Source organism: Echeneis naucrates, chromosome 6, assembly GCF_900963305.1.
Source record: "Echeneis naucrates chromosome 6, fEcheNa1.1, whole genome shotgun sequence".
NCBI classification, from domain to species: Eukaryota; Metazoa; Chordata; class Actinopteri; order Carangiformes; family Echeneidae; genus Echeneis; species Echeneis naucrates.
In genome coordinates, this window is record NC_042516.1 from 23,190,714 (window position 1) to 23,214,588 (window position 23,875).

General features: G+C 43.6%; 1 protein-coding gene across 1 annotated transcript in view; it reads right to left on the reverse strand.

Annotated features, from left to right (window-relative positions):
- sema6cb (semaphorin 6Cb) overlaps positions 1 to 22,985 on the reverse strand; it is a 91,162-nt gene extending 68,177 nt beyond the window's left edge. The window contains exons 1-2 of the mRNA XM_029503530.1: positions 22,855 to 22,985; positions 10,618 to 10,783 (exon numbers count right to left, since the gene is read on the reverse strand). The gene's annotated coding sequence lies outside the window, so the exon portion shown is untranslated. The remainder of the gene's footprint in view (positions 1 to 10,617; positions 10,784 to 22,854) is intronic.
- Positions 22,986 to 23,875: the final 890 nt, after the last annotated feature.

The following is a 23,875-nucleotide window of genomic DNA, read 5'->3' on the forward strand; positions in this document are numbered from 1 at the left end:
AACACACTGCCAGAGGTCAAACCATTTGAAAATCCGTGTTTCCTTGATAGACACTCCTTTAAACTTTCTCGAGTTTAAGAGTCCTTGTGCAAAGCTGCATGTCACCCCGCAAATACAAAACAACACTTGATAGCAGGAGATCAAAGCGGCTGTGTAGTTTTCATCTTTCGACTCCCTCGCCATTCCCGCGTGCCAAAGTGTTCCACTCATCTGCATTTTCGCATCTCTCTTTTTTTTTTTTTTTTTTTTTTTAAGTAAGACAGAGCTGATAAAAGGATTTGAGAGTCGACTGATTCATACTGGGAGGGCTGCACGGAAAGGAATAAAAGAGGAAAAACAAAGGCTCGCTATGCCAACAGACCTCCCCACTGAGTCTGATTCATTCTTCACACCTCCCCCTCCACAAGGTACAACCACGTAGTGACAGAATATTATTAATGAAAAAAATAATAATCAGTAATAAGAGAGGATGACGGGGCCATCTAGAGCAGAGTCTGGATACCGAGGTGAGTGTGCGACCAAGCCTGGGTGGTGGTGGTGTCATTAAATTTGAGTGCGTGATAAATGCACTCCGTTTGTCAGATTTGAGACTCTCATTAGTCCACGTTCAGGAGGAGACCTGAGGCCATTATTCTTGTGGCTTCCCTGACAAAGGGCTGGATGTCTCTGCGTAAAAAGAGGCCAGAGATGCGAGTGCAGGTCTGCTGGGGACACTTGTACACAAAGAGACCACTTATCCAGCCGTGACTCGACACTTTCGGCTGAATCCAAGAGTTCACGTGGCAGTTTCACAAATTGAATTTTACGTTGATGCCATGCAAAACTGTCTGTGGGGTGTAACTGTGGTTACTGACTCATAAACATTGTCACAACTAAGAAAAGAGGATGACAACAATAAAGACAGCTTTCCTTTCAGCAGATTTAGGCAGCTATGAACATTTAATTGATGTGAATAAAGAGAGATTTTTTGGGGATTTTCTGCTTTTAGTAGACAGGACAGAAAAATGAAATGGATGGACAGAAGGAAAATAATATCGTAGTAACGGTGGTGGACACGGCCTTTTTAGACGCAGAACCTACAATGTGCTTTTACATCCAGTCTATGGGTTATATTTTAGAAGAGTTACTTGATTAAATAGCTTTCTTCACGCTCAGGCTCAGTGGGCCAACGACACAGCGCTTCCCTGTGTATTATGGTGAATCTTCCTGTCATACTTCCTCGCAACTTCAACTGAATCAACATCCACACCACAATGCTGCCTGCAGCCCCTCTGCCATGTTTTCGTGCAGTTAGCCATTATTTATGTACACTTCTCCAGTGAAGTGTGGCTGCGGCTGCCAGGAGGTTCTGTGACACAAAGAAAGAAAAAAACAAAAAAAACAAGGACACACAGTGTGCAACATAAGCGCTGTAATTTTAGACCGCCGTGTCAGCGCTGTGTCTTTGGATGTTTGATAGGAGAAAGGATGTAAGTACCCAGGAAACAAACTCCTTTATCCTGTGGCGCCGTGTGACAGTGAGTCATGTCAAATCTTCACAGCGCTTCCTTTTGGGCTGCACAGAGGATGAAGGATGGTGAGAGGTGGCCACCGGCCCGGCCCGGCCCGGCGCTCACTGTGATCCGCGGCTGTAAACAGTCGTTTGGACGTCTGGGTCCATCAATACTCAGACACAAGCATCTGCCTGAGGCTCCTTTTACCACGCCGCCGTCCTCGTGGCCTCAAACGGCGTGCTGCTGGCTCAAATCTGCGGCGGGGGCTTATCGTACAACAACAGCAGAGATGTGATGCCAGGCAGGGTGGCCGGTGACACTTTCATTTGTCACTGGTGATAGGGTTTGTTGAACTTCTCCCCAGTTCATCAGCCACCTGGCCTTATTTGCTCACTCCACAGATGACTTCTCAGCCCTCTTGAGAAAGCCTCCTCCAGGATGACCTTGATGCTCAATCGATGCATATTTTTCAGTACATGTGGGACCTCTATGGAGCAGCTGCCTAGTTGTTCATCAGCCCGACGCTACGTGCTCACAAACCCGCATGAGCTCTGTAAAGAATGATCGTGCTTCAGTAATTGACACCATCATTTAAAAAAAAGAGCAGCGGTGAGATTATTTGATTGTCAAGATAAAAACCAAACTGAGCTGCAGATGGAGATCCAGACGTTCAGATGAGAAAAGAGATGACCATAAACATGAAGATAAATGGATTTAAGTAATCGTATCAGGCTGAATACCACAATAAATCAGAAGCATAAGCCTTTAGAGATCCCAGGAGGAAATAATGTCATGTTTACGTCGCTCCCTCCAGACTAAAGCCAACTGGTTACACCATGTGGGGCAAAAGCTCTGAGCAGGTGCCCCAGTTTGAAAACCCATGTGGGGAAAGTCTTTACTGCATGTCCCTCCACCATGACTGTCAAATGAAGGAGCAAAAAAACAACAATATATAAAAAGCAATAACAATTTATGCACATATAATACAAATATATAGAAAAATAAGAAATAGCAACTAAACTTGTAACAGTAAATGTTATGTTATGTTATCTGATGAAATTGTGCAGTTGCACTGACAATAGAAATATTTAAGTGCTGCACTCACTTGTATTCATGTTATTCTGTTTGTTTTTGTTCAATCTTCTCTGTTGCTGCAGCAGAAAGCGATCAGGCTTGTTTCAGGACCAAACTGACAGATTATTCTGATATTTAATCTTGAATTCAGCATCTTTAAACTGCAGCTGATAAATATGTCTCCAAGCAGAAATAAATACAGTAAAGTCAGCAGAGCTCAGAACTGAAGGACACAGTGTAAACATTATACTCGTCAACACTAACAGGAGAGTCATTCCTTTAGCGGTAACCTGGAAACCCCATCAGCATCCCTCTGGGTACATTATTGATTTATTTTTTTTGTTTTTACCTTTGTTCTATTTTCAGCGGGAGCAGAAACTTGAGTTGCAGGAATCGTTTAAATTCCCCAGGGTTCTCTCTAGACCTTAAAACAGTCTGTCTGACTACCTTTCTCTCCAACTCCACTCTATTTTATTTGTATAGTCATAGTTGATTTAACTGGCTGGATGTAGGCGCGGTGACCCTGTTTCGTGACCGAAAAAGACAAATGTGATTGGTTTAAAGAAATGCAAACAAGCCAGAGAGATTTCTGTAGCTTCTGCAGCAGAGACACACGCCTCTGGAGATAGATCTGCTCATCAACGAGTAAGCCACAGCAATCATAACACACATTATCTGAAAGCACTTCACAGAGTAGGGTCACGACCTCTCACACTAAAGAGAGAAGACCAACAGTTTCCACCATGAGTAGGATGAGCTGACGATGGAGAGGAAAAATTATGATGCCGCAGCAAAAATTGTATTTACAAGTTGACTTTTTTTTTTTTAATCTTGCCCAAGTTTATCCCAACATCATCACACAAAAGTAACTTGATGCAATTAGCTGTATGTCCAGGCTGAATCTGATATATGTGATGGGCATGAAAAAAGAAATATATATAAGTATTTTCTTTTTACCTTTCTAGCAACACCACATGGAGACAGACAGTTACATTTTAGAGAAGTTTACTGTCAGAAATAAAATAGAAATTAAGAGGGATATTGAACTTTCAGGTTTCCTGCAAACTCCATGTAAACATTGAGCTGTGTTTCTGCAGAAGATCAACAATGGCAGCCGTGACTCACACACCAGGTACCCAGTGTGTGTCGAGCGTTAAAGAGAGCAGCCTCTGGTGCGGTGGGCCTTTGAACTTCTTGGCCTGTGGCCTGACTGCAGGTTATGGAATCTGATCCACATTCATAAACAGAGTAAAAACACAGAGAATTATATAGAACCCTGTTTGGGTTGTGACAGACGGCTGGTATCTTAACGTTGTGACATTATCTCTTGCTTCTACAACCTATTTCACTCCCTTGTGTGACTGTGTGAAGTGTTTCAACATAGTGTTTTCTGACTCTTACAAATTATTCTCATCAGATTGGAGTGCGTGCTGAAACACTGAACTGTCACTCAGCTTTAACAAAAACATCACACTGTGTCGCTATTTAAAAAAAAAAAAAACTCAGACTGGTGGCATTCACAAATGAGTTGTTTCTCCGGAGGAGGGATGAGGCAGAGTCCCTTTAATCTCTGTGATTTCATTCCCCTTTGCTTCTGTCTCAGTGATTTGGTTCTGCAGATGTCTTCTCTGTGTGCTTAAGCCCTTCAGCCATATGCTGCTGCCGCCCGGACCATGACGCAAAGGGTTTTTAATCAGTCTTCTTGATTACGCACGGAGCACATTCTGTCATTAAAAAACACACAAAGCTTTGAGGCCCACTCCAGCCTCCGAGTCTTTTGGCTGCAGATCTCTACATCTGAAGTTCACTGCATAACCGAGGCTCCCAAGCTCCTCGTTCTATTTCAGCTGGCTGGTTCCCAACAATGTCCACAATACAGCAACCACAGTCCATTCAGAGATTCAAAGCCTGAAGTCTGCCATTCCAACAAAGTCTGCTGTAGTTGAACCAAACACCCGTAGTGTCTATGTTCCCAGATTAATCAACACAAACTGAACAAATCCAATGCTGAGGAGTAACCTACAGAAGCTGCTTTTACATCAGCATCCGCAGCTGACTGGAATATCACACACAAAATGTTCAATCAGATGTTGAATCACCTGCACTGACTCCACATCTGGAGACTGAAGACCATCAGGGGGCAAAGCTGGAAGAAAGTAACTATTACTTACATTTCCCTGATGACTTTATGGTCTCAGTCTCTAGTTTCAAGTCTGCAACACAACATGATGCAGATGTTTTTCAAAGGGAACGTTTCATGTTTGAAACGAGAAGCAAGATGGCCGACGGATAAATTAAAACACAGACCAATGTGACATCACGGAGGATTCTTTCCTGCAGATTATTCCTCGTCTCCATCCTATTTCCCTAATCTCTACACTCATTTATAATTTTTTTTTTTTTTATATAAAAAATGTAAAATTAAAATAAAGCTCTAAATTAACAAAACACACATATCACTGTTTCATTTTGGTGAGCACATGCACTGATATGTTGTCAAGCCAACAAGTGCAAAAACACCCTGAGGCAACAAAACCGCAATCCTGTTCATCTGAAGCTCAGCCAAGTGTCCACATGGATCAATTTTCATGTGCAGGAGTTTCTATCTGAAGGGTGAAAGTGACACAACTTTAACGGGCAAATGTATGAACTTTAGTGTAATTGAATTAATTTAGGTTTTGCCCTTAAAGTAAACATTATTCAATAGCAAAGAACATTACCATAAATTAAACACAATCCTGGACGCAACTGAAAAACAAAACTCACTACTTGTTGTGACCTTTCTGTGTTGTTTAAGACAAAAGTGTATTAAACTGTTGACCTTTTGCTCATTTGAATTGTAATTATAAACAGCCTTGAGTGCAGCTTAGAGGGCTGCCCGACTTTCACTTCAACTTTAAAATTATCCCACGCTCATTATCCAAATTTACTAAATGTTTCCGAGCGTAGGGATGCAAATGGCTTGGGGTTGCAATAAAATTGAGGTTAAAGTGAGGCACGCAGCCACAGTACCTGAATCTTGTTTGCTGACACTGTAGAAGCAGTTATGCTCTTTTAGAGGGATTTCTCTCCCCCATTACAGGGAGATGATTTATTTAAACTGGGCTGCAGATTTGTTTTTGCACTTTACGTTCTGGGAGCTTTTCCTTTCTCCATGAATATGGCGCGGTCCCGGTTATGGGGGAGTGAGGTCTGCAGATTGTTTTTGCTGACAATAAAAGAGCTGTTATCACAAACGGAGGGGCTGTATTTCTGCTCACAGCTTGTTCTCTGTGCCCGAGCAGATTCAGTGTGTTTTCTCCTAAGAAACTGGCCCTCGTACAGCATCTCAGAGTATCTCATAGCGTGTGGAGCATTTGTGTGTTTATTTTTTTCTTTGTAGGCCAGCTGGTTTAACTAACCCCAGAGAAGTTGAATCTTTTGGGGCTTTACTGTGTAAGGGTAATTAGCAGTTGATGAGCAAGAAAATCAGCTAAAAAGGTTCTTTGAAGTCCAGACATTTGTCTGAGAGGCATGTTTCAGAGGAAAGTCGATGCGGTTCTGTTGAATTCCAGCTCAGATCGATTAAATTATTCTTTTCACGGTTTGAGAGGGAAATTCTGAAAGGGTGTCAACCTTTTGAGAGCTGTTCTCCAGTTTTTTAATTTTTTTTCATTTTCATGTGGCCCGAGGTGAGGGAAGAGCATCACAACTCCCACACAGATGATTCCACAGATTTCTAATAGGAAGGCAGCACGAGCATCACATCTGCTGATCAATAACCCCCCCACCAACCTCTACCTGCTTACGGCTCGCAGGTTCACTGAATGTTAAGCAGCCGTGGGAAAGTTATCCTATTCTGCTCCATGTGAGGAGACCTAGAGCCGGGCGTTATCCCGTCCTGAATCTTGTTTTTTTTTTAACGAGAATCAGATACATAAAAAAAGAAATAAATAGAATTCTTTTTTTAAACGGCATAAAGAGAGTTGCTGATATTCTTTTGTATTATTTAAGCTACCAGCACGAGCTTTTATGACTCAGTATTCACAAACACTCCAGTTACTAAAGCCTGAAACACTTGGTTGCATGTTGATTTTATATGTGCCAGCATCTGTGCCAACACAGATTAAGATGTATTTTCCAAATGCTGCGGCCAATCCATGTGAGCTTGGCTGCGATGACTTTCACTGATGTTGCTGGGAATGTTTGGTAAATCACAGCTCAGATGTTCACCAACACCAGAGCTCGTTAGGTGGCTGATGCAGGGAGAGGAAGCGTTTCCTGCTAGTTTCACCAGTGGAGCTCATAAAACAGCCATTTTCTATGAAGACTTTGGACAGATTTCAATGGGAAGTGGTGACACTCATACTTTATGATCCAAACAAATTAGATGGAAGTTATTAAATTTAGATCGTTTTCATTTAAATGGACAGTGTGTAACATCTGCCGCTTGTTTTCTCCCACTCAAAACAATCACAAAAAAGCTGCAGCCCTATGAGCTCAAACAGCCATGACTGACCGATCCACCTCTGGCCCATCATGTGACCACTGTCTGAATTAGACAACCGTTTTTGGGGTGGGGGTTATTTTACAGTGAGGAAGTTACAGATTAAGACCCTAAAGAAATGCCGTTTTTCCCTTGAAACTATTTTACACTTTTACACAAGACTTTTCTGAAATGTCAGTAAGAGGAACCTGATAAAAAAAAAAGTGAGTTCCATTACCGAGGCATCCGTTGAGCTCCACTGCTGCTCTTGAGCTGTTCTAAGCTGAGAAAGTGTTTTAATCTCGGCTGCACTAGCACCAGTTTTGGTGGGCTCGCACTGATCTACCTGACCTGATGGGTCAAGACAGCCGACATTAGAGAGAAAAGTTGGGCTCATCTTTAATCTTTCTGCTCAGATGCCGCTCTCCTCTGTGGTGCTTTTAAAGTCCCTCTCCGACACAGCGGTGAGGAAAAAACCAACCGGGGAACATTTTCCCATCCCTGGGATACAGTCTAATAAGCAATGCCTGTCCTGTCAGACAAACTATGATCTTAACAGACGTTGTGCTGCAACAGAAAGCACCCGTGGGGATTTTAGTCAAGCTGCACCAAAGCCTCATGGGTAAACACTGTCAAGACAGCAGATCTGTAAATAGAACAGCCTGCCAACATGTACAGTAGAGCAGTGATGGTATGTGTCGCTGCAGTAGGCTCCCACAGTCCCACCAGCCTACCATTAGTCTGAGCTCTGTCTCTCTGTCAGAATCCCTCAGCATCCCTTCGCCTCTCCGAGCGGAGCCGAGCAGAAAGCCTCTGACAGTTAGCAAGCGCCTCCGCCGCACACATCATTGATACTAATGGGAAGGGAAGGCTGATGTAGGGTGGCTTGTGTGTCAGAGTTCGCCGGGGTGTGCATGTGTGTGTGCGTGTGCGCTGTAACTAAAGTCAGGATTACACAAGTGGAGCATGTGTGTCTGCTCTGTGGCGCCGAGATCAATTCATGTCACTGCAGCAAATGGCATGACAACCAGTCTCCTCCCCGTCACCATCTGCCTCCTCTGTGCCAATTTGTCACAGCACATCCAAGTGTGGCCTTGCCCTCATTTAACATTGAGCAAGAGCACGAATCAGGAAAAAGCAGGAGGGAGAGAAAGGATGGAGGAGAGAATAAGGACACAGGAAGGCAGCAGTGGGACGGGTCACCTGGAGTCTATCAGAGGGCAAAGGCAAGAAACAGACCTTCCTGGTATCTCAGGTGCAAACCACATTCCTGTTCAAATCTGGACCGGAAGTGTCAGAGCACTCATATGAAACAGACAAACACACAGAGACAGCTGCTGTAATCTGACAGACACCAACAGACAAAACGACCACCTACTTGTCCAGGTGAAATCCTCGTCATCCCGTCACGTGAAATATAAAGCAGCTGTTTGAAGAAACGCTTCGTGAAGTCAGGCTGAACTTCATCTTTGACCTTCTGCCGCTTAAATACGATCAGTTTGTACCAAAATCTGGGGGCGTTTCATTGAGGCGTTTCTCTGATATTGTGTCAAATTTCAAAGAATTCTATTGAGGAGTTCTTGAGAAACCACATTCAAAAAGGCTCTAAACTGCTTTTTGTGAGGTCACTGATGCGTGACCTTTGACACCCACCAAAAATCAGTCTGAGAGAATGAGTTGTGTTCAAAACCTGAAGAAATTCTCTCCCAGCATTGCTGAAATGTTGTTAAAAAAAATGGAAAGAATTCCCCTGAGGGGTTTGGAGACATGGCATTCCCGGGGGCCACTGTGATGCCTCTGTGGCCTCTCACTGTTGACCACAAAAATGTAATCAGTTGATTTGAGTCCAAGTAAACGTTTGTCAAGGCGTTACTGCGATATTATGCCCAAAAGAATGGTAGAAACATCTCTGCTGCTGCAGAGGCATAAAAAGAGAAATAACAATTAGTGACTACGGACAACATGATGCAGTTAAACTTTTAAAGTTGTATATTTTGAAACGTGATTTTTTTTGTTTTCATAAACAAAGATCTCTTGGGTTTTTTTTCCCTGTAAAGCATGTGGGCCATGAACAAACGCTCATACATCCAAACTATGCATCAGACTGAGCTTCGTTTATAGTGGGAAACACACAGTGCTTGCATTGTCAAGTGAGTGGGTGACAAGATATGAAAGCAATGCCACTCAGTCTGTTTCTGCCTGCCTCTCTCTCCCTCTCTCTCTAATGTTTTTGGCACAATAATACCTCTATTCAGCTTAGCAGTCTGATCATGTTTCACGCCTGTGCACCCGCATTGACTATCATTCTGTCCCATTTCACCCCCCTCTGATATGTCTTTGTGTCATCAATAATGACAGGCAGAAAATGGCCGTCCCACACCGAGGCCCTCGTGCCACCGTGACGCCAGCGAGTCGACTAAAAAGCCTCATTCCTGTACGTTCAACCTTCAAACCGAACCACGGTGTACAGCCCCCTCCCAGCAGAGAGCGATGCAAAAGTGGTGGGCTTGTGTTCACTTTAACTGATGCACAATGGCTCCACAATGCACGAGCGCACGGGCGGCCAAAAGAGGGATCCCGGCACAAAAGCAGCGCTTTGAAAGTGGGTGGGGATACAGAGATAGCATTGGTGAGCGTTTGTGCTGTTTAATCGCTGCAAATAAGAGCTCAGGAGGACATGAGCCCTGTTTACCTGAGTGGCCCTGACAGTCTTTGAAAACACACTTCAAACCGGCCAACAGTTCCCTCCCCATTAATGTGGCCAATCTGGGCCTCATGGCGTCCGAGATGGAAAGGGCTATGAGGAATTTCTACAGCTGAGTGTGGGGAACAAAAAAAACAAGGAAACCTTCACAACGCCAATATCAGAGCACTGGTAAAAATACTGAAAACTAAAATTGCACCAAATAACAGTTTAGAAGGAAAAAACTGCTTCTATAAAGAATTCAATTCATACGTTTTGTAGTTTTGCAACAAAGCTGGCTCCAATATAAAATACAAGATTTTAAAAAGGATCCACAGCTCATCAAACCACAAATATCATTCTGCTGTTTAAGAGGCTTTAAAGTGAATTTTCTGATGATGATGGACAGGATGCCCTGTTTTTCTCTTTTGCCAGAGCTTTAGGTAGTTGTATGGAAGAGATTTGAGGGGCTGAGGAAGGGCTGTATATTTCTCTGCACCAAATTACAGAAAACAAGCAGCCCTCCTCTGATCCAGGATCTGCCCAGATGTGGAAGTCTAGACGTGTCATTTTGGCAATTTGGCTTCAGGTTTTAAATCTAAATTTGCTGTTCTTGTCATTACTGTGTTTTTTTTTTTGTGTGTTTTATTTGGAGGTTGGTACATGGAGCCTTTATAGAGGTGGACTGATTGTCTTCATCATAAAAAAAAATAAAAAATAAAAAATAAACTATAACAATTACTAGACTGATCCCTGATTGAAAGGACAAGTGTTTTTTTCCCAAAACCACATAAAATGGTCAAATAAAGCAAATGGACAACAAAAGGGATGTAAACACACATAACATAAAGTTTTCTTGTTTTTTTTGTTGTGAGTGCCCGAAGCATCACAGCTGAACTTACTGATTTTTGTCATGCGCCGCAATTTCCCAATCCACAGTCTTTGGCTCCTCCCACTTCTCCTAGGGAAGATGATGATGATGAGGAAGTCGGTGGGTGGTTTGGGGCTGAGACCCCCCCCCCCCCCCCTCCCTTGAGCTTCGCCCTCTATGAACGTTCAGCAAACTTCCTGTGAGAGAGAGCACACACATGAAGATGAGCAACAACATCAGAGCAGCAGCTGCGCTGCAAACAGCACGTACCCTGTTGGAAGCCCTCCAGGGCTTATCGTCTTTTTTGTGTTTTTATATATATCTATATAAATGGGGCCACTAACCTACAGAACCCCGTGGAGAGGGGCTCTGTGCCCTCTTAGTGTAATCTCCTCAGTCACTCTGCTGTCATAACATCATAGCTAACACAAGCAGAGAGGCTGTAAATAGAACCAGATGTGCCGGGTCGGGGGGCAACATGGCCATGATAGGAAACGAGCGGAGGGGCTTAGTGGTTCTGGACCGGTGCTACTTTTTCTCCATTTGCTTAAAAGCATGGAGGTGCACTTGGTATCAAAGTATATACACTGACAACCAGCATATAAGTTCGTGATTATTCACTTTCAACGTCCAAACCTCCACCCACTCCCTTTGTGTGGAGCTATGTTACAGTAGACGGATGCACCGTGAGGTTCAACGTGCCCACGCTTATGTTAAACTGCGTGGGCATCCGAACTTGTTTTCATAACAATATGGAGGAGACACTGTGCAGAGCAGCAGCAGTGTTACACCTCCGGGTGACTGCTGCAAAGCACGAAAACACAAAACTCCACAGAAGAGAAAGCAGCACAGTGAAACAGCATCAGCACCGAGGTGTCACCTCTGTTTTCACACCTTCAACCACAGCACCCGTGGCGACCCCCAGTGTCCCCTGTCAGGAGCTCGTTCACATCGCTCTGGACTCACAACTTTCCTCACAGGCCTGACAATCGACTCTCTTGGTCTTTGGAGGCTCGTTCGGCCGAGGCTTAAAAAGCAGGACTGCTCTGTCATTAGCTTCACTCTACAACTTCTCTGCCATCCTTCACCTCACCTCCCCACACAAACACCACAATTACACAGATGAACTTCCCGTAGATTCCTTTTTGCAAGTTCAGCAATCTCCACCACAACTGACACACACCCAGACCCCCCTGATGACCGATGGTGACTAATGGCAACTTGTCTATGGATTTCCTGTAACCGCGCTTACTTCCTACAGACACTTTTCTTTTTTTCATCCTGCACCCATAGCACTTAAATTACGGTTGTGACCGCAGAGCGATTCCTCACATCCTTAGTCAAGGATAAAGCGTGTCCAGCTCACCGACTGAGTCGCACAGCGCAGCAGATAAGCTGCATTGCTTTCTGAATTCCTCCTGAATGAGGCAGCTGGCTGTAGCCAACGTGAGCAACATCAACATCACCGCCGACTCCCATCATCGCTTCGCAGAGCCGCTGAAGGCCTGTAAATACTTAGCAGCCCCAGCAGTCTGCAAATTAAGCAGAGCGCGGTGAGAGCTTTGGCATGCCGGCTTATGGTGACTTAACCTGTGTGTGTGTGTGTGTGTCTGTGAATGAAGACGGCGGGAGGAAGCGTTTACTGGCCGCACCGCAAAACGACACTAGCTCAGTCATGGGAAATGGTCTGCTGCAGTAAAGAAACTTGATGTCACCTCTTGAAATGTATTTAAAGTTTACCAGGCTCCATTACACATAAAATCTCTGACCACTCACTTCCACCATCCCACGCACCGGTCACACTGCGGACAGGCTGCAGCTGTTCCTCCTGTCAGAAATCATTACCGTCCATCGAGCTGGGAGATAAGGTCGAAACCAATATCACAAGGTCCCTGACTGTGTTTAAATCATTATCAGTACAGATGGGTGATAAATTAAAGGAAAATTGATTTAAGGTCCTGTTTAGTATAAAGCCATGTCTTTTTGGGCTCTTTATTAATATTGTGAAAGTATGGAGTCCACAGAGGAATACACACAGCCTGGTCTCAGAGACCAGACATCAGGACTTCTGGAACTTTGTGATGTCACCTCGGCTTCTTACATTATAAATTGCACATTCCCTTTTCAGTCCCTGCTTAGCTTTGTCTATATCCCAAATCACAATATTTCTGGCTTTCTGGCTGATTGTTTGACTTTGACTCTGTTGCTGAGAGATGAGATGGAAAACTTGAAACTGAGATGGTTCTTGGTTCTTGAAAACACAAATATGTCAAGATAAGTTCAAACAGTGAGATACTGATCAGATCAGCGTTAAAAATGCTCACATTAAAGTATCGACTGGGAAGGCTAAATCATTTTCATACCAATAAAATGTTCACTGACCGTCCTGTACAAGAACATCAACATTCGTCTGTAAATGTGCGGTTGCAGCTTGTGGTTATTTTCATGATCAGCAAATCGATTAAACGTTAAGAAAATGATGAAAAATGCCAATGGCAACAACCAAAGAGACTGAGGCCGCAGGAATTCCTCAGAATGGAAAAGCTGATGAAAAGGTATAAACAGACTGGTTATTTAAAACGCTGCTGGTCATTTTTAACAGAGATTTATGCAAATTGCAGATAAAATAGCAAAGTAAAGAGATAAAAACTGATAGCCACGGGAGTCTTGTCCTCAAAAACAACATGCAGACCTGGTAACCAACATGACTAACAGCTGCTGCCACAGAGGTTAGATGAATTAGGGCCAGCGGATTCAGTTAAAGAGGACACACGGTGGCTGTGTCTGCCCGCTGGATGTTTTGTTCACCTGTTTTCTTCCTTCTTCTTTCAGCCTGAACAGAGTAGGTTCCAGTATCGATTTTAGCAGATGAGATGAGCTGGTGGGATTGTATCAGGCTCTGTAAGTTCAGCTGGTGGGGTTATTAGATTGGGTGCTCATATAACGCATGGGGGATGAAGGATAATGTTGCCGTGATTGTTTCATTGCCACACTGCGATCACTTTGCCCCAGCGCTCGTGGCATCCCTATAATTTCTAATCTCATTTTCTAGAAATAGTCCCGCAGAGAGGCCCCCTTATCTTGCCATTATAGTTTTGAGGTGAGCCCCATTAACCAAATGAGCTTTTCAGAGCACAACATTCCCATTAACGCCGCTCATACAATCCCTCATCTCCCTCCAAAGTGCGCCATGAGCCTCCCCTGCAGACCACATGCTCCATACTCCGCCAATGCCAACATCTCACTTTTTTTTTTTTGGGTAGACACACCGCATTCCCAACTTTACTCCCACTACTTGATATATTTCCCAGCAGGCCATGCGGTGCTCACTGGGTTGTGGTAGTGATCAATGGCCCCTGGCCGCGGGCGTCAGGGGGGCCCCTGGGCTGCAGGAATGGAGGTATTAATAATGCAAGGTCCAGGCCTGTCATATCCTCCATTAGCACAGAGGAGGCGGGAGGCCCAACGGCTGATTGATTGCTAATTAGATTAATTGCAGTCTTTTAGAAAAGTAGGAGGATGTAATAGACTGGAAGGAGGAGGGGGCATGATGAGTACGAGGGTAGAGGAGGTTGGCTGGTTGAAAAATATCCACCGAGGCTGATTTAAAAAGAACTTTTCAAATTAGGAATGTATGACTCTCCTCTGAGATGAGTGCACGATTGAGGAAAGGATAGCCCGAGAGTATGTAATAAACAAGAATTCAATCAAAGTCCATGCGGCGAGCCATTATTTTAAAAATGTCAAACAAATTGCTCAATTCTCTGCAGGGCTTCTCTCCACAATGCACCTGCATATGGAAAAGAAAAACAACTCCACCACACTGACCGGTCTGCTAAGTGAGGAAGACACTTGTGTTATTTGCCGTTTTCATTTGAGACAATCGTCCCCCCATCTCCCTCTCCTTCCCACATTTGTGTCTTGTTAGCCGTTGCTATCTGGAAAACATGACGTGATAAGCCCGCGCTCCTCCCTTCGTCTCGTCTAATGTCTGTAATGATAGTGTCGCTGAACCAGGACATTTTGCTAAAAGGTGCAAAGGTGTGTGGAGATTGAGTTCCTCTTAATCTCCCTGCTGTCCTTTGGAGATAAAGCTAATCAAACACACATCAAAGCTGAAGCTGTGCCACACAATACGAAGGATTTAGACAAAATGTTCTTAGACCATTCTCTGTTTTTTTTTTCCATGCTTTTGTGTTTTTTCTTATAAAGCTGCCCTTTTAAAAATGTCTCCAAGTCTCCACAAATTGAGAATAAGATCAGCCTCAGCTAATTATATGTGAACTGTATTCACTGTCATCAGGGATGGTAGCACAGAAAACAAGGACAAAATAAAAACACTTCAATATTTCCTTATTTTCTAGACAAAACCTCTGTCAACCATAAAACTAAATAAAACTTCATCACAGAAAGTTCCTCTCGTGTGTTTGGGTCGTTCTACAGCTGATCTGAAGTTTCTATCTTTATCTGATCAGGAGTTCTGCTCATTCTTCGGAGCAGTAATGATGAAAACTCAGCTCCAAATATCTGATTGTCTTTATTCTGTCAACACAAACTCAGAAACATACAGGACAGATCCAGATACTCTGACAACTAGCCTCTGATTGGCTGTGACATCACCCATCGGAGCCAATAGGAGCATCCATAACCTGAACTATTTTTGAGTTAATTTACCAAAGAAAGTGTTGAGCACAAACCAGCCGGAGTTGATCTTCTGTTTTCCAGCTCTAAAGAGAAACTGATGTTTGGACTCGTTCTGAATACTGGCCAACTGCTTGTAATGATGAATCTTTTGGGGAATTTTTAATGCAGAAATGTTGAAGACTGCATCCACAGTTGTTCCACTTTAGTTATTTATGGTTCCAAATAAATGGCTAAGATAGGGTCAGTATCAAAACCCCGAATCAATTAAGCTCAGTATCAACATCACTGCTGCAATTAATTCCAGCTCACATCTGTTACTTCCCCAACAAGTGGTGAGGCGATCGCACACGTCTGAGTTTCTGAGTGCCAGACTAAGTGGCACAATGCTGTGGCCACACTCAACACAAATTTCCTCACACTTCTGACGGGGGATGATGCCAGGGAGCAGCGTTACTTGTCTCAGCCTTTTCTCTCTGCACCACTGGCTCTTGCCAACCACGGGGGAGAACAGTCCCAGCATGCTCTGTGTCTACATTTAATGTAACTTCGCCAGTTTTGGAAACTAATGATTTGATCTTGCAATTGATATGACTGCAAAATATAACAGAGAACTCTTATTCTGCTCCAGTGCAGCCTGTCAGGGAAATGATGTCATCGGAAACAGGAGCCAGGCTGCTGATGATGCACTCTGTCAGCCTGCATTATGTGTGCGTTTAGTGGACCTCCTTCTCTGGCCATCTTATCTAAAGTCGTGGATCTTGAGGAGACTGGTGTCTGTCTGTGTTTCTGACAATGAGATGGCTCTTTACGCCTTCTTCGTCACAAATGAGCTCTTGAGGGGCTGTCAGCATGAAGTGGAATATTATATCCATTAATTATTCTGCTGCTCCGTCCTGCTGGGAGGCAGCTCTGAGTCGGTCCCTCATATCTGACAAAGTTCATCTTCACTCGACTCTGCGGCTGCTCGGGTGGATGTCTGAAGAAGGAACTTTGCTGGACTGCCATGACTGGAATCTGCTGGCACATCATCCCAGAGGACAAAACACAGCCAAGCCCATTCATCCAGCTTTGAAAAACTGTCAAGTTCTGCCACTGACCTTTACATGATTTCAGGATGCATGTCAGCTAAATTAGGTTTCTGAAATCAAGGCTTTAAGGAAACATTTGTGCCCATCACTCAGATTTGAACGCGCTGATTGAGCATAAAAATGGACATAGACTCTGATGGCCATCAGAGGGCGACTCCACTGTCAGATCTCAGCTCAGTAAACATTTTCCTGATGAGTTTATAGTCTCAGTCTTCAATACAACATGATTGGGTCTATCATTTTCTTCTTCTACTTTTTTTTTTTTTTAAACAGGAAACAGACCAGAACCAGAGACCTGGTGTGTTCCGGTGGGTAATCAGCAAAATGGGTCACCACACACTTTGTCGGTGACGGCATGATATTATCTAAATGTCTGGAGCAAAAAATGACCACAATGCGGCACACATCGGTTCTCTCCAGTGATGACATTGTGAACAAGAGTTTGTCTGTGCCTGCTCTCTCTTGTTTTTCCCCTCTTCCTGAGGCCCATGGCTGCCTCCCACCTTCTCCGCTCAGCCCCTGTGGCTCAGTGCAGAGACAACATGCTGTGCTAATTGAAAGCGACCCTGACTCGTCCTTTTTTAAAAATGCGCTGGCTGATGCCCTGTTGTTTTCCCCACCGCCGGTGGTGGCTCTGCAGGGTGAACTTCCAGCCCTCGCCGTGTCAACGTACTCTCTCCAGACCGAGTCCAAAGATGCACAGATTGGAAATAAGCGGCAGATGAGGACATTCTCTTATTCTGGTGTGGCCTCAAAGTGAAGCAGAAACTGATGGATAGTATCTGGTGAGGATTGCTCCAGAATAAACTGAGAAATTCCTCTAAGGAAAAAAAAAGGTTTTTCGTTTGATTGCTCCTTGCATAATATTGTTTACACAATAAAGAAAGATTTTGAATTTGAAATTCAATGAAGATCCAAACAATATTGTCGCAATCTCCACCGAAAGAAACTCTGAAGGACAAAAGCACAAATAGATGAGCTTCAGCTGTAGCACAGACAGCACGATTAGATCGTCCTCATACTTAATTCTTTAATCAAAATGTGTGATATTACACTAAAACAAAGTGCTTGTACCTGCAGTGTTCCAGTCGAGGTGGGCTGCTCTTATCGCCCTCACTGAATGGAAGTGGGGACCATAATGTAATAGGCTCGCAGCTCGCTCATAAATCAACTGAAGAGGCTTTATGCCACATGCACTGACACTCCCAATCTGCCAACTTGTGTCTTTATTAAAGAGCACATTATACGGAGAGGCTTCCTTTTCCCCAGCCAGCCTGCTAAACACCTCCACTCATATAATTATGCAAACACGAGGATACAAATACTTTCTTCCACTGAGACAAATAATTTTTTTTCATGCTTCTTGTGTGTGTGTGTCTGTGTGTGAGATTGGCATTGTTTTTACATCTTGTCACACTCCCTCTTTGCAATTACAGAAATCGTCTCTCTCTCTCTCCCACTGAGCGACGCATCAATTTGGATGTATGAATGCCGATTCGTATCTGATTTGCCTTAGTGAGTCCCTTTGTTTTCATTGGCCAGTGTGTGTGTGTGCGTGTGTGTGCTTTGTTGATATATTGTGTGTTTTTTCTCCTCCACGTCCTTCCAGTGGCTTTGACAGCTAGACTGAACACGATGATGACACGTGAGCTGACAAAGAATCAGACATCGGGGGAAAGAGTGTCGTCAGAGCCGGAGAGGAGACAAACTTCATTTGTTCAAATCAAGACGTCTTTGTCGAGCACTGAATCAATGTGATGTGGTGCTGATACATTTCATGGGACCTTTAGATTCACTTCAAGGTCCCTGCTCTCAATAACACCTGGTCAAAGTCAAGACATCTGAATAAAACCTTTTTTTCATGCTCAACCATAAAGCGCTTCTACGTCTCAACAACAGCCAGTCACAGAGAAAGCACACTGTCCTGGAGAAGCTGATGTGTGTTTCAGGCATATTGGATAATATCTAATATCATGGTTTTTTAAACATTGTGTATTTGGGCTGGCTTGTATCGACATGTTCAATTTAGGATATTGTCCCACCTAAAATGCAGAATCCACATGTCTGAGCCAAATGTGTGGTTGAGATTTGGAAAAGTTAGAAAACTAAGACGAGCAGCGATTCTGAAGATGGAGATCTTAAAGGGGGTTCTTGAGGGTCGAAGGCAAAAAATCAAATCAATCAACAAATGGCATGAATTGAATTTGTACTGAGGAAACGTGAAGATAAACAAAACACAAAATAGGTAAGTGAAAGGGGTCCTTGATTTGAAAACCCCCGATGTACTGAAGCATTCAGGACAACACATCCTGTTAAATGTCCAATGTCCAAACATTAGAGCAGAGATACTCATTGCGTGGCTCATCAAGCTTTAATTGGTGGCTCATGTGGTCGCCTGTAACAATACGGTAACGCAGCCAATCTTTTTTTTTTTTCCAAATGTGCTATATAAAGTGAACACTGTACTACAAACATCTGCATTATACTTCTCCTTTCACTGTCAAACCTGGCAACGCGCTAACACCATTGTTTACAACACCGTCACACTTGGTGATGTCACTGTAGCTCTGCTAGCCAGTACAAAATTGATTGATCTAATTTAAAAAAAGGGCAAAAACCGGGCAGACAGACACACAGTGTTGTAACAGTGAGGATAAAGAGTCTGAGGGAGCAGCAAACGAAAATCAACATGAAGACGCCGGAAGTGGGATGAGCAGTCAGTTCCGAGTAAAAACCGTGTGGCTCTCCTTGACTTTGCTCTGCCAATGTGGCTCTTGTGAAAAAAATTGTGAGGATCACTGCATTAGAAGGTCAATGTTACATATTTAGCCTCTAATGAATAGTTTGTGTAGCCACAGTGCTCCACAGTTGACCTCCACAATAACCTCGACACATTCTTAGGGAATCCAAGATGTCAAATCTCTGCCTGCTCTCTGAGATCTATAACTAAAATGCAACTCAATATTGTGGAGGCTGCCACAATTCTCCAGACCAACATCATGCATATCATGAGCAGGAAAAACACTAAATCCCCTTCTCCCACACAGTTTTGGTACAGAAGATGTACCCGTCGGTAAACACCGGCAGCAGAGCGCGTCCTACAGAGGAAGACTCACCGCTGAGAGGCAGGAATGTAAACAGCTGGCGAAGGCTCAGAGTATAAATTGTTACGCTCAGGAAATAAAGTGCTCAGTATTTTGGGTGGAACAAAGGAGGAAAGGAGTCAGAGCTGATCACAGAAGGTTTTTCCTTCTCCTGTCTCTAATTTGAATGGTGGCAAATGTCCAAGGCAATCTCTGAGGACAGTCCTCACCCACAGAGCTGCTGATGTAAATCTCTGGAGGCCACGTGAACGCTGCACCTGAAACGTATCCAACTTTTAAGTGTTTCTCCCTCACCTTACCTCAACTCGATGTTTTCTAATCAACGAGAGAAGCAAAAGGACAAAAAGAAATGCTACAGACTTTTTAAACTCAAATTGGATGAGGTGAGAAAAAAGGGGACCAAATTGGATTCTGAGGCAATCAACTTCAAAAACACAAACAGCATACAAGAAAGCTGAGAAGACTGTAAGTTGTGCCACCTAGGAGAGATGGTTTTGGAATACAGGACAAGACTCAGTAATAACGAGAAAAACAAAGAGCTCGGTTGGCTGATTTCTCAATTTAGGAAAAACTCAGCAAAATGTGGAAAAAAAAGGAAGGTCTAAATTTATAGTCCTTATTAAATAGTAGTCATCATTGCTCCTAATCTGACTGTGTAGGTTTTGTGTTCCCCTCATTAGTCTCCATCCGGACACTACCCGATTAATAATTATGCTGCTTATTTGAGCTAATCCGATCTGAGAGCAGACTCTCAAAGAAGGTCCAGACGAACCCTGAACAGGTCGCATGAACCGCCATTCATTCTCACATTAAGAAAAACCTCCATGGTCCCCATAGACTTCAATCTTCTATTTACAACAAGGGGAGTCGCCCCCTGACGGCCATGAGACCGACGTGAGATGTAGGACACTTTGCAGATCTATAAGTCCAGATCACAAAGCAAGACATTCACATTCACCTTGTTTTGGTCATGATGCTGACCACATAAAGTGGAGCAACACACCCCGCCCTCCTCCTCAGCAGCCTCATCACACCTGTCTGGCCCTCACGTACCCAATCAAAAGCTGGTCAGCAGAGAATGGGGGGGTGTCTGGGCTTCTGCTGCACCCTTTTTTGTACTTGACAATACAGATCAAATGCAGCCTCGCAGTTTGTGGCTGGGCTGCTGTTTGTTATCTCGTCTGATGTGCAACGTGCGACACAGCACATGTACGGCGAAGGCGAGCGAGGCAGACAGGTAATCCAGGATTACGGTGCAGACGTGTCATTTCTGTGGACGTTATTCCTGCTCGGTCGTCTTTTGTGTGAAATGTAGGGTGCAACCCCATCTGTCTGTTTCAAACTCTCCTCTGGCACCCATCAATGGCGCGCCGTGGCCCAGCATAGACGACGAGATAATGAGCTCCCGTTGCCTTGTCAACGCTATCCCTTTTTTTCCCCTCTCTCGTCAGCCACACTCTTAAGCTCCTGTTTGCCTGTTTCCCGTTGAGCTGAGCTCTTCAGTAAACAAGGCATCTAGACGGTAGATGAAATTTCATATTGTCTTAAAATCCCTTCAACAGGAAACCACAGATGGACAATTCAGCCCCCAAAAGTTTGCTGTTTGCCAGAGAAAGATAAAATTTATCTGTTTGTGCGAGACTGTCTACACCAAAAAAGTCTAAATGTATATAATATATATATATACGTTGAAGAAATGAATGAGAGTAGAGGTCAAAGTTGATAAAACGACCAACCAGAAGCGACTGATCATAACTGCAGCCCCAGACAGGCCTGAACGTGCCCTGAGTGACTCAATGAAGCAATTTGTAGGCAAAATGGCTTAAATGAAGTGAATTCCCACTCTTAATGTTTTCAACTTTTAGTGCTTCCACTCTAATCTGCCTTCAAATAAGATTTCGGGTGTCAGCTCCATCTGCTTGGAAATTAAAAACGCAAATGACCAGGTGAAAGCGCTGAGCTTTTGAAATTCCCTTTATGTTTTTCCTTTCTGCTTCGTGTGAGCTTCATTCTGCTCCTTTATGGTTTCAGAGTTTGTCTGCTCATCTGTATTCAGTAAGGACCTTAATAGGGTACCTAAAGAGAGACCTCTTTTTTTTTTTTTTGTGTTAAAACTCCATTAATCTGCAGAGTTTAAAAAAACATTTACGTGACCGTTTCTGAAGACTGTGTGTTAAGATTACAGGTGAGACTGGGTCCCTTTCTACAGCAGACCTGGCGAATACAGACAGATTTTTCCAACATTCTTTGACCCACTTTCCACCACCACTCACTGATTCTTTCCCGTTCTGTTAAACAGTCAGTCACGTGATTAAGACAGAGCCGTCACATCTCTGGTTGATGCTCATATAAGCATCAGAGCCTCCTTTAGAAATGCTTTGTTTGATGATTGTGTGTCTTTAACTTATTTTGTAGGCTGCAGCTCAGTCGCTCATCCATCAGTGCAGTTTTTGGTTAACAGCGGGGCATCAGGAGCAGAATAATTTATGATCACCCAGGAGGAATTAAGATATCATAGATTTGCTCCCTCAAGAATGAAAATGACAGCAAAGAACAAAGAATTTGAAATATTTGTACACAGATGCGTGTGGAGAAAGAAAGGACAGATTAGATAGATGGCTGTGCTTTGAATGCACAGAGAATAAACAAGTGAAATGAGTCCAAGGTCCAGTCCATCGACTCGGACTCTCTGACACTGAGGGACAGGTTGTAAAGTTTGATGGCCACAGGCAGGAACAACTTCCTGTGGTGAAATTAGTCTTGGCTGAATGGGCCTCTGTGCTTGACCAGCACATCGTGAGAGGGTGGGAGACGCTGTGCAGGATGTTATGTGACAGGTGTGTGAGTCTGTGCTGTGAAGCCAGAGATAAATACCCGAATCTACTGAGGAGTCATATGACCCAGATAGAAAGAAAATCCAGATATTAGCAGGTCTTAGAATTTCTTTTGGTAATTTTAGTAAGTAGCAATTTCCTTCACTTTCAGTCCAGTAAACACATCTGCCTTTGGGCATCTATTGAATATTTAGCAGTTGGCTTGTTTGTTCATTTTTACATTTGTATATATGCTTGTTTTCCTTTTTTGGTGTGTTGCATTTGCAATTTACTGGGCAACAACTGTCATTGCTTTCATACTCTCTTTCTACTTGATTAGTTTTTTCATGTCTGAAAGCTCTGAATGTAACTAAGAGGTCTGAGGTGGTTCATTAGAGAACCTGATTTAAAAATTGTTACCATGATAACATTCAGTCACTTTTCAGTTTTCACTTAATAACCAAGGCCTTTTCGGCATTGTGTATAATGAGAGTTAAAAGCTTTCAGACTCTGGGAATGTCTGAGGTTAAATTGCTCATGAGCTCACACAGATCTGCAGACAAAGTGCACAACAACGTAGAAGTAGAGTGGAAGACAGAAATGATAAATAATGACTTACTCCGTTCTCCTTCACAGCTCTCTACGCTTCATTTCAAGTCAAAAGTGGAAGCTGGAAAGTGTGTTTTATTCCAGTGGTATCACCACGTGTTGCAGCTTTCTTTCTGTGTTTCGGCTCAAAGTGCCTCTCACTGCTACTTGTCCACCAAAGTGGGCGGTTGGGGGAAGAGTCGGGCCACATTCCTCATGTCCCATCTACATTTGCATCATGACATTTCCTGTAGAGTGGCATTCTCTCCCCTCACCTGTGTGGCACTACAGTGTGAAATTCCTAAACCAGACACACACTCACGCTCAGACTGCCCTATCTGATGAGGCCAGCCTTCACACTGTGTGTGTGTTTTTTGTTTTTGTTTTTGTTTTTAACCAGCGCACACTCATCAAGCTCTGAAATGACGGCAGTTTCCTCTTCGCCTCCTATACCACCAAGGTATCACTGTAAAAATGGCCTGTTCTGCATTCAGACTCGTGTCTCCCTCACTGGCAGTTAAGAGGCCAACTTCATCTTGAAACAATCCCTGCTGATGTTATTCTAACCCATAGTCTTGTTAATGAAATGTAAATTTAACAGTCGGGTTTCTCTCTCTGCATACACACCAATCAGCCACAACATTATGACCACTATGAATGTGAGCTTTGGTGTGTGGACCATGATCATATAACAGATGATTTGCTGCCTCATATATCCCACCCACTGACAGGTACCACTGCAGAGCTCTAGAAGAATCCAAGCCTCCAGACCTACGATATAATAGTCAGGTGGTCATAATGTTATGGCTGATGGGTGTATGCTGCAACCCCCCTCCCCCCAGCTGAGTGTGAACAGTTCCTTTGCAGCAGCAGCTGCTGAAACAAAGACACAAAACCAAGGAAACACTGCATTTACTGATGTCTACAAAAAGAAGAAGAAACAAAAAAAAATTTTCTTCTCCCTGAAGTTCATTTGCAAGCTGAATCAATGGCCTCTCACCTTGTGTTGTAATGGATGCTTGTATTGAATTGTCCGCGCAGAAAGAACCTGG